The sequence below is a fragment of the Carlito syrichta genome, unplaced genomic scaffold (assembly GCF_000164805.1).
Source record: "Carlito syrichta isolate Samal-C Ts95f unplaced genomic scaffold, Tarsius_syrichta-2.0.1 Scaffold309730, whole genome shotgun sequence".
NCBI classification, from domain to species: domain Eukaryota; kingdom Metazoa; phylum Chordata; class Mammalia; order Primates; family Tarsiidae; genus Carlito; species Carlito syrichta.
Window position 1 is genome coordinate 836,094 of NW_007253826.1, and position 10,621 is coordinate 846,714.

General features: G+C 44.9%; 1 protein-coding gene across 3 annotated transcripts in view; it reads right to left on the bottom strand.

Annotated features, from left to right (window-relative positions):
- The window catches only part of RNF220 (ring finger protein 220), a 250,936-nt gene that overhangs the window by 227,487 nt on the left and 12,828 nt on the right, over positions 1–10,621 (bottom strand). Inside the window, exon 1 of one of the 3 annotated variants that reach the window (XM_021717408.1) lies at positions 4,284–4,578. The exons of the other annotated variants lie outside the window; for them this stretch is intronic. The gene's annotated coding sequence lies outside the window, so the exon portion shown is untranslated. Of the gene's footprint in view, positions 1–4,283; positions 4,579–10,621 lie in introns of those variants that run through there. 3 annotated transcript variants of the gene reach the window in all.

Genomic DNA, 10,621 nt, shown 5'->3' on the forward strand with positions numbered 1-10,621 from the left:
GAGACCTCATCTCTACAATAAATAAAAAAATCAGCCGGGTGTGGTAGCGTGCGCCTGTAGCTCCAGCTGCTTGGAAGGCTGAGGTGGAAGGATCACCAGAGCCCAGCAGGTCGAGGCTGCGGTGACCAGGAGCGGCCACTGCACTCTAGTCTGGGTGACAGAGTGAGACTCCAACTCAAAAAACAAAACAAAACAGTAATCGGTCCACACACTTGCTGTCCGAGTGGCTGACAAGACAGAGGCAAAACACAAGATGAACCAAGCCCTTTACCCCAGAAAGAGTTCTTATGACTTACTCTCATTCCCCAGGTAGCAGTTTAGTGTAGAATTCTAGTTATTTCCACTCTATGCCTTTCTGGTAGTTCAAAAAGTCATCCTCGCTCCAGCCCCCATGGAACTGAAGCCAAGAAGGAAAGACAGCATTACCGGTGCCAACTCCTTAACATCAACTGGAAATTGTTTTCAGCAATAGAAAGACCTGTCACGATCTGCACAAATGCTCAGAGGTCAGTGTTTGCCAGAGTCACTGTCCCTGTAACATAATCAAGAGTGGAAGTGAGGGTGGGAGGAGCTTGGTTCAAGAGCCCTCAAATCTGTGACCAAACCCTTGTAATATTAATGATAGCCAACATTTATTGAATGCTTACTTTGTGCCAGGCATTGATCCTAGGAGTTTCTTTGTACTTTATATCAACTCATTTAATCCTTAAAACAACCCTAAGAGATTGATACCAGTACTTGTCTGACCTCACTCTGAGGAAACAGAGGCACAGAAAGAGCAGATGCATCCGTCCCGTCTCACGGAGTTAGCTTTTCTCAAATTACTATATCTGTAAGGTACTTTGTGTATCCCAGAGGCAGGTACCACAAAGAGCATTAGGAGTCAGCTGATGTTAAACCATCTTCCCTCATCCCATCAAAGCATATGTTTCGACAAACTTTTTTTTTTTTTTTTTAGGTCATAACTTTAAGTTTCAGGCAATGCATTGAGTAGTGGGAAGAGAGTTGAGTAAGACACAGTCCTTACCTCAGGGAGCTCACAGTGTGGTGAGGGTGACAAAGTTTTCTGAGTGGGCCAAAATCAATTATGCCTAAAGCCTGTCGCACTACAAAAGACTCCTACAGTCTCTCTGGGCATGGACACAACCTGACATACATGAAATACTTAGATGCTTAGAACCTCATGAATCTGACCTGAAGGCCTCTCTCTCCTGGGGTATTCTTCCTTCCCATTACCCTGGAGTCAGACTGCTGAATGTGAATCTCATCTCTGCTTCTTCTTGCTTGTGTGACAGTGGGCACATTGTTTAAACATTCTGTGCCTGAGTTTCCTCATCTGTAAAATGGAGATAAACAACACCTATCTCATGGGGATTTTTATGAGAATTAAATTATGACCTGTAAAACACTCAGAACAGTGCGTGACACATAGAAAGTGCTCAAAAGGTGTTAGCTATTACTGGTAGGCATAGTACTAGGTTCCTGTCTTTGCCTGCAGTCACTTCACTTGCAATAAAAAGTCTGAATTTAAATGCATCTGGTATGGTTAGTTTAAGGAGGATAGGAAGTCTCTGGGACTAAATAGGAGGAGAACAGGTCCCCTGGGAACTTGGAGGAATAACCCTGGAACTTGTTAATTAAGATCTTGTTAATGAATCTGCTTGTTAATGGTCTATTAAATAATCACACAATGAAGTTTACCGCACAAGTAAAGACTTTTTCAAATGCTTGCTCTCTCCAATCCTCCTGGCCCAGTTCTGACTTCTAAAGATCTTGTCTAAGGGGCAAGCCCTTCCAAATCCAACCCAGCCCTCTTCATCTTGTCATACTGACTGGTAGAGCACAGCTAGGGAAGGAAAGCCCTAGGGCAGAAAGCCCTCTCCCTCTGATTCTGTCTGTCACTCCTCAGGCCAAGGCATTGTGCCTCTGAGCCAAAACATTTCCCTCCACAAAATAGGAGTCAAGACACTGGCCCTGGAAACGGAAAAATAAGGGCACTCTGAACTTTGCTGAGAAGAAAGGCAAAGTGTAAATTCCTTTCAGTGGGGATCTGGCAAAATAAAGTTGCAGCCGAGATGTCACAGATCTGTGCAGAAAATGCCCCACCAATGTACATTCACAAAAAGTCTACGAAAGCGAGGTAACTTTTGTCCCAAAACATCTATGAAAATAAAGCTGCAGCCAGCCTCAGGGAATGTAGACTCTTCTGCAGCCCAACTTCAAGGATGTAAGAGGGCTCCCTCTAGGTTGAACATTCAGGTATTTCTTTCCTTCTTTTTTTTTTGAGTTGGAGTCTCATTCTGTCGCCCAGACTGGAGTGCAGTGGTCGCTCCCGGCCACTGCCACCTTGACCTGCTGGGCTCCGGCGATCCTTCCGCCTCAGCCTTCTAAGTAGCTGGAACCACAGGCGCGTGCTACCACACCCGGCTGATTTTTTTGATTTATTGTAGAGATGACGTCTCACCAAGTTGCCCAGGCGGGTCTCAAACCCGCAGGCTCAGGCAATCCACTCATCTCAGCCTCCCAAAGGTGCGGGATTACAGTCAGGTATTTCATAAATGACTATAGCCCCTAAGACCATTCTGCTCTTTAGACAGATGTTCTCAGAAGAGGACAAGTAGATACAGAGTGTCTATGTGTGGGTATGGTATTTATGTGGTTATTCTTAGATTACAAAACACATCTGTGCTGGCTTTTCTGACTCAGCAACCTGTAAGGTAGGGCAAGGATTTATTTGCCACCTCTTATTTTATATACAAGGAGCTGGGGCTCAGAGAATCAAAGCAACTTACTCAGAGTCACACAGCTCATAAATAACAGGCCCAGAACTTTTGACTTTGTGCTCTTGCCCTGTCACTGACCTGTTCCTCTACTTTCAGGCATCACTTCCCACTTGTAAATGTGCCGAGGGGTGCCTAGCCCTGTGGTAGATACCTTGTGGTCCTTCAGACTACATCAGAGTAAGTAGAGCCAGCTGGCAACTCTCAGCAGAACTCAGCAGAAGAAATAGTGGTCCTGGGCTCATTTACTCTCACAACAAATATTTACTGAGCCGGGCACGACATGAAGAGATACACTAGATGGAATCACACAAGGAGACAGACATGGGCCCATGGGAGAGGGACAATTAAGCAAATAATTACAATATAATGTGATGGATGTTTTTAAAAGGGGAATTCCGTTGGGGGCAAAAATAACACAACTCTAGAAGGCTGATAAGAGCATCTCTTTACTGTACAGGTATCTGAAGCCACCTGAACCTCAGAGCAAGCCCCTATTCACGGCTCACCGAACCTTCCACACACTGGAAGGGTTAAAGCTTAAAGCAGAAAGCCAATCTATGGGTGTCATTAACTAATTCTGCCACTGAGAGACTCCTTTAACCCTCCAACCCTTATTTCCTTACAAATGAGTATTTGAAAGCTTAAGGGCTAAGGAAGAGGGAAGAGGAGGGTGGCCAAAAAAATATATATATATACCCCACTCCCAGCCCCTTCTCAGCAGTATAACAGAAGTGAGAAGACAAGCTGGCCAGAGCCCAAGGATCACTGAAGCACACACTGGCCTCCCTCACATCTGGCTAAGCACCTCGAACCCCTCCACTGGGCCAGCTCATAATTATAATGTTGCACCAAGAAGGGGAGGTCTGGGCATAAGCAGTCAGCTGATCAGCAATAAGAAAGGAAAAGTGAAACAGCCCAAGAGAGGCAAAGGCAAAGGGGGAACTGGAGGCAATTGGACAGATCCTCTCCATGACAGAGACTGGGTAAGAAAATATTGTTGGTAAGCAGACCGTTTCTTCATTCTTCCCAGACTCCTCAGGGGAATTACTTCTTGGACTCCTCAGGGGAATTCCATCCTCTTCCTTTCTTCTCCCCTAGTTCTAATTCTTCTACCTTCAAACTCCTGTGTGAAAGCTTCCATCTGATAGTTCCACCCTAGATGAGTGATTCCTAAATCTCAAGGAGCATTAAGAATCACCTAGGGAGGCTGCTTGCTAAACACACAGTTTTCTAAGCCATATGCCCTGTGGTTCTGACTAGCAGGTCTAGCGAGGGCCCTGGGAATCAGCATTAAAGATAACATTCTTCACCTCACCTCCCTCCTCGTCCCCATGCCTCCCTACCACCACCATCACAAGTGACCTGAAGCAGGCAGTCCTTAGATCACATTTTAGGAAACCCAGTTTTGGGGATGACTCCCTCTCTTGAAATCCTAGAGCTCTTACTGTCTGTTATTTCACACGATCATTTCTTTTTCACATTCATATCTTAGTTACTCACCGTAACTATGGGGCTCTCAAGAAGAGGAAGTATTATCTCCTTCTTTGATTCCCCTGCAAACAGCACTGAGCTCAGGAAATATTCGTGGATGTAAAGAGATGATGAAGATAAGCGACCAGGGAAGGAAAACCACAAGCAGGGATGGCAGAACACAGAGGCCCCGGCTGGAAGGAACTGTTTTTTAGTATGCCGACGTGTACCGGGCTGGAACAACGGTTTGCTTCACTTTTTTTTTTTTTCCTTCTTCAATACTCTTGGCACTACACACCTAATCTCCCTCATGAAAGTCAAGCCTGAGCAATGCACCTCTCATAGGAAACTTTGCCAAGAAACCCTGCCAAGAATCCCGGGTGCTATGTGGCTTAGTTTAATGGCCAAGTGAGCACTCTAGGTCCTGAGACCTATCACGTCTCTGTATAGAGCAAAGCATAGACCCGAGCATGAACTTCAGTAAAAGACAAGTACCTCCCTCAGTCTACCTCACTAAACATCAGCAGCATAAATGGCACTCCTTTATTCAACAAATCTTTCCTAAGTGTCTACTCTATGCCAAGCGTGCATGGTTCTGGGTACTCATGGGTCTTCTGGTGGCTAAGATAGTATATGTCATCAGAAAGTACTTTGTGGTGACTTATCTTTAGAAAGATACTTTAAAAACAGAACTCTAATGATACTGGGCCTCAGACCACATGTGTGCTGAGTGGACATTGTCCAGAATGCCTGGTTATAGGAGGACATGCTACAGATATCCACGGACAGGTCTCAGGCCCTGGCAGGGAGAAAGCCTATTTTCAGTTAAATGTGAGCAATCCTTGGCAGCTCTGTAGTTATTTCTTCCACTCTCAGATGCTATACTTTGTTCAAGAAAGCAAACCATGCTCCTTTGAATAAATAACCCCTTCTGGATTTTCAGATATCAGCTTAAAGGTCACTTGCTCCAGAAAGCTACCCCTGTCTCTCACAGCATGCTGCAACTGCTAACTAAACTTCAAGCTCCAGGAGGACAGGGATTATAATTTATCTTGCTCATCATTCTATCCTCAGCACCTAGCATGGTGCCTGGAACAATGTGGGTGCTCAGTAAATACATTTGAATGATGACATGAATTAATGATTGCATCACACTCTACCAATGATGGAACTGAATCATGTCTCACACTCTGCTATAGTTTTATCCACTGCCACCAACAAACACTTAAGATGAAGCAGTACTATTTCTTCTACAGTATCAGTACGTTAGAGAAGCAGAACTGAGACTCACAGGATCACCTCAACAGTTTCCAGGAGGCACTTCCCATGATCACAGATGGATGTAGTCCTCCAAAGTCAATGTAATGCCACCAAGAGCCTGAGACCTATACTGGTCATGAGCCACAGGCTTGACAGGGAGGTCTCTCACAAGTCACTCAACTTCTCATGACTTAGCTTTTTCATGAAGAGGATACTAGGCACTTCAGCAGGAGATACACTCTTTATCTATTTATTTTATTTATTTATTTATTTTCAGTTGGAGTCTCACTCTGTTGCCCAGACTAGAGTGCAGTGACTGTTCCCGGCCACCGCAGCCTCCACCTGCTGGGCTCCGGCGATCCTTCTGCCTCAGCCTTCCAAGTAGCTGGAACTACAGGTGCGCGCTACCACTCCCGGCTAATATTTTGATTTATTGTACAGATGAGGTCTCGCCAAGTTGCCCAGGTGGGTCTTAAACCCGCAGGCTCAGACAATCCACTCACCTCAGCCTCCCAAAGTTCTGGGATTATAGGCTGAGCCACCGAGTCCGGCTGATACTCTCTTTAAATAAAGAGAAAATGACAACAAAAAGCTACCCACACCATGATGGGAAGTTAGAAGAAGGAGGCTGCCTTTGCAATGAGGCATCTCTGTGGTTAGGAAAGGGTTAAGCCCATGTCTGGGTTCTTTTACCCGTAAATCAGCCTTGACTGCTGCTCAGTCTGAATGAAGCCCCACCAGGTTGGCCTGTCAGGAAGGAAGCCCATGCGTCCAGACTTTTGTTGTTCTAAGGATTTTTTTTTTTTTTTTAATTTTACTGCTCAGGAAGGAAGCTGAAGCCTAGGCCCTAACTGCAATCCTGCTGGTTCCTTAGCCTCGCATGTGCTGCTGCCCTGACTGCTCTTGCTACCTCTTAGACTACTCTTTCCTTTTCTAGAATTCCTTCTTCACCATGATTTTGGCATTCGGGCCCAAATCCCAGACTTTCCTCCCTTCTCTACAAACCAAACATTAAGAACGTTCAGCATTTCCCTTGCTACCGACCATATACCTCTGTGACTATATGTGAGAAGGACTGGGGACAAGGAGGGAGCAGACTTGGGAGCTCCATGATCTGCAGATACATTTGACCCCCAATGGTGAGCTGAACCACTTCCCTTAAATGGAGCCATGAAGGAGTTGATAGGGATTGGGGTATCAGACAACCGGCTTCCAATGGCTATTTCTGCTACATACGTATGTGAACAGAAGACTTTTCAAAGATGAGCTACTCTATTAAAATAACAGACTCAAATCCAGGGCCCTCAAGCAGAGGGTCAGTCTTTCTCATTCCCATCCTCCTACTCCCCACCTCTCCCACTGATGTGCAGAGTCATTCTCTGGCATTCCCAAGCCTCATGGGGTTTTCTTTCCACAAAGCGAAAAACACTGAGTTTATCTGTGCACTTGGGGGTAATGGACAGCTCTCTTTTACTCCTAGGAGAATGCACACAGACACTATGTGAGAGGCCTGTCCCCGCCCAACCCTGCCCTCCTCCTCCCCCACCCTGCTAATCCCTCCCTAAGCAGCCCCCCCACATCTCTGTCCTGCTGCTGTATTTCTCTCCTGACCTACAAGGCCCCTTCAAACCCCGTCCTAAGCCTCCCCCAAGCAGAGACAATCCATCATGCTGTGGGACTGTGACACACACAGATGGGGGAAGGTCCACAGATTTGTCTCACATAGGCAAGAGGGTAAAAGTGTCTGTATAACTTAAAATCTAAGGACATACTAAAAACTCTTGGACTTTGAATTCTAATACTAAGGAAATGGCATTACAGAGAATCTGATCATATATAGTCCAAAGCTCTATCACACACAAATTCTAATAACCTCTTTAATTCAAACAATATCCAATAATACAAAATTCCAGATTAAGAAAATATGAAATTTGGATTCTCTAATCTGGGCCACTGTTTAGATATCGAACCCTACTCAAATCCCCTCCTGACTCAGAGACTCAGTTTCTCCAATTCTAATATTACCTTGTTTCTAAATAAAATGAAGGGAGAAAGGTCAGAGGGACACCGGGGCTAATCTTGGTGGATGGATAATAATGAAGGGAGGTGAAGCAGCTGGCCATCATAGAAAAGGGCTTTTGAGCCTTTCTGCCCCCCCTTCCACATTGCCATAAGGCATGAATGTGTTAAAAGATCCTACATACATTGCTAGTTGTTAATGACCCTGTGTTGGCTACATTTGTGCTTCTAACAAGCAAGATCATGCCATCAGATTGTCCTCAAAATAATAATAGTCATTACATATTGAACACTTAGTGTGAGGAACTGTTCTAAGCATTACTCATATTTAATCTCATTCAGTTCTTCACAGCAACCCTTTAAGTTTGTGTAATTCCCATTTTATAGGTGAGAATACTGAGGCCCAGAGAGGTTAAGTAACTAGTACAGCATCACAGAGCAAATAAACTAAAGGGTCAGGTTTAACTTAGAAGGCTGAACTCACAAGTACTATGTTATATTGCCTCCTTGTCTTTGATCTGAAACATCGCCAAGCTAAGGCTCAAAAGAGCAAATATAGCTTTTATTCCTCTAACAGGTATTTATTATGCTAGGCCACTCTGACTTGGTTTAAGTCAAATCCCCAAAAGCAAGGTCAAATGAGAGCAATATAGGATTAGCTGGCACCTAAATGGGAATCATATACCCGAAAATAAAGTGAAGGTCTCTTCAGGGCTGGCCCTTGCCCCCTCCCTACAGCTTTCTGACTGTCTCTGTTGCTCTAAGATGGATGGAAAGCCATAAGTCTCTGCCTGCAAATGAATTTCAGTGGAAAAAGCCCGCTCTCGTCTGGTGAGTCACACTCAGGCTTACCAGGCTTGATTTCTCATGAGACTGTACCCAAAGATTCCTTCTTCACTCTCATAGCTCTAGACTTTCCTAAAGCTCCGGATCTGCTAAAAAGAGTGTACTGGATGCAGTACCATGTCTCCCCCGCAAAACACAACTTTCATTTCCTCTAGGTCATCTTCAATCAGAACACATTCCTCAGAGAAAATCGGTGGTCAAATATCTGGATTGCCAGATGGCTGTATGTGTCTACAAAACCCCACATCACTTGACTGCTTCCAGTTTTCAGCAGGATCTAGGTAGAAACTTCTTTCTAAAATACACACCAAAAGCAGATCTGTATTTGGACTCCACGATAAGAGGTGCAATGTTGTAGGAAAACATTTGGGAAGGGGACAGACTCCAGTCTCAGGTTTCTAGAGGGTTAGGAGAAGAAAAGCAAACTTTAAATTATTTTTTAAGTTACAAATGAGTCTTAGTACCACAACTAATCAACAAAATAAGTCTGTATTTGAGAAAAATTATTTCACATATCTCTTGAAAAACTCCCTCCCTATCTTTGCTATTGTCAAACCTCAAGGCAGAAATGCATTCTTCTTTCTCACCTCAAAACTTTACGTCTTTAGGGTAGCACAGTCTCACAGATACTGTTTGGTGCAACGCTGAAGAGTAGCAAAATGATGAAAACTTAAAATAAAAACTAGATCGCCACCATTAATGTATTCAAGGTGCAATACACACTGAGCCACTCGATATGACTGGCACCAAGGCAAAAAAGAAAAAGAAAAAAGAAAGAAAAAAAACCCCTGAAACTAAAATGTGATTAAGATAACAGAAAAGTCAAATCCCATGGGTAAGGCTGGAAGGGGATGAATTCCTCCAGCTTACTTAGCATCTACCAGCTGTACTGATTCATACACAGCCTATCATTTCTCTAGGCCTGATCCATAGTCCCAATCCAGGATCTTTTCCTGGAGAAACCCTGAGAGAGAAAGTTCTCGTACAGAAAATGTTCCTCTTTGCCCTAAAGAGATATTTACAAATTCCCACCCTGTAACACACACTTTTAAGGTTACAAAGGATAAAAACATTCCATCCAGTCACAAATGCCACCATTTAAATGGTACTTAAAAATTTTTTTAAGGCATTGTAGCTGATATATAGCAATAAATTATCCTTAAGTCTGCAGTTATCTCTCTTTAAGAGGGGTAAGATGGCGCTGGGAAATGCTGTTAAACTGCTGGAAGAGAATATTCAAGTCTAAAAACTATTGTTACAATTTTATCTAGTGTTAAAATCCTGTGGATTTTACAATGAAATGTATCACCACTCTAAATCTCAAGTATTTAGAAATAGTACGTCCCAACATGTGTTCTGATATTTATTAACCAGATGGATGTGGTTAATAACTTCAAAAAAATGAAAAACCATTATAAAAATATAACTCCATTAAATGCATTGTCACTCCAAATCCCGAGTATTTACAAAGAACACATTTCAACGTGTGCTAATATTTATTAACTAGACGGATGTAGTTAATAAGGGTTAAAATACAAAAGAACCCCGCAAAAATATGGATTCTGCTTTTCAGTTTCCTCTTCCCTGCCTAATGAGGAAAGGAGGTGGGGAGAGAGAGCAACTTTTGTTACTTGGATACAACGTGTGTGTGCGCGTGCGTGCGTGTGTTTTCAAACAAAAAAAAGGGCCACCAAATCATCAACCTGGGGCCGCTGACCGGAAGGCAGCCCCGGAAAACTTCCCGTGGGAAGAGTTCCCGAAACTGCCGGGACTTCGCCGAGCCCCGCTGTGCCGGCTGCGAGCCTCAGCCCGTCGGAGGCCACCGCGACTCGACTTGCCTCGCCGAAGACCGACAATCCCGCCGACTGGCGACGCCCTGGACGTGGGAAACATTCCCCGGAACATTGTACAGTTTTGAAAAGCAAGACGGGAAAAACATTTCGAATCCAAAGGGGGAAGCTCCAAGCCCTGGGGTAAAAGCTAGGTCCACCTGCGCGTGTAGACACGTCCGTCCTCCCTCAGCAACACGCCCTTGCGCTCCCCCTCCTCCCACGCCCTTCTCCCCCACGCCTCGCCCTCCACGTCCCCTCCCCGTGCAGTGGCCACCCTGAGCCCGTGCTGCGTCCCCCTCACTCTCCCCCGCCCCCGCCCGCCCCTGCCGCGCGGTCCCCTCGCCCGGACTTGGCGCGGGTGTGCCCCCCCGGTCCTCATCCTCACCCCCGTCCCCACACTCAGTCTTCTTC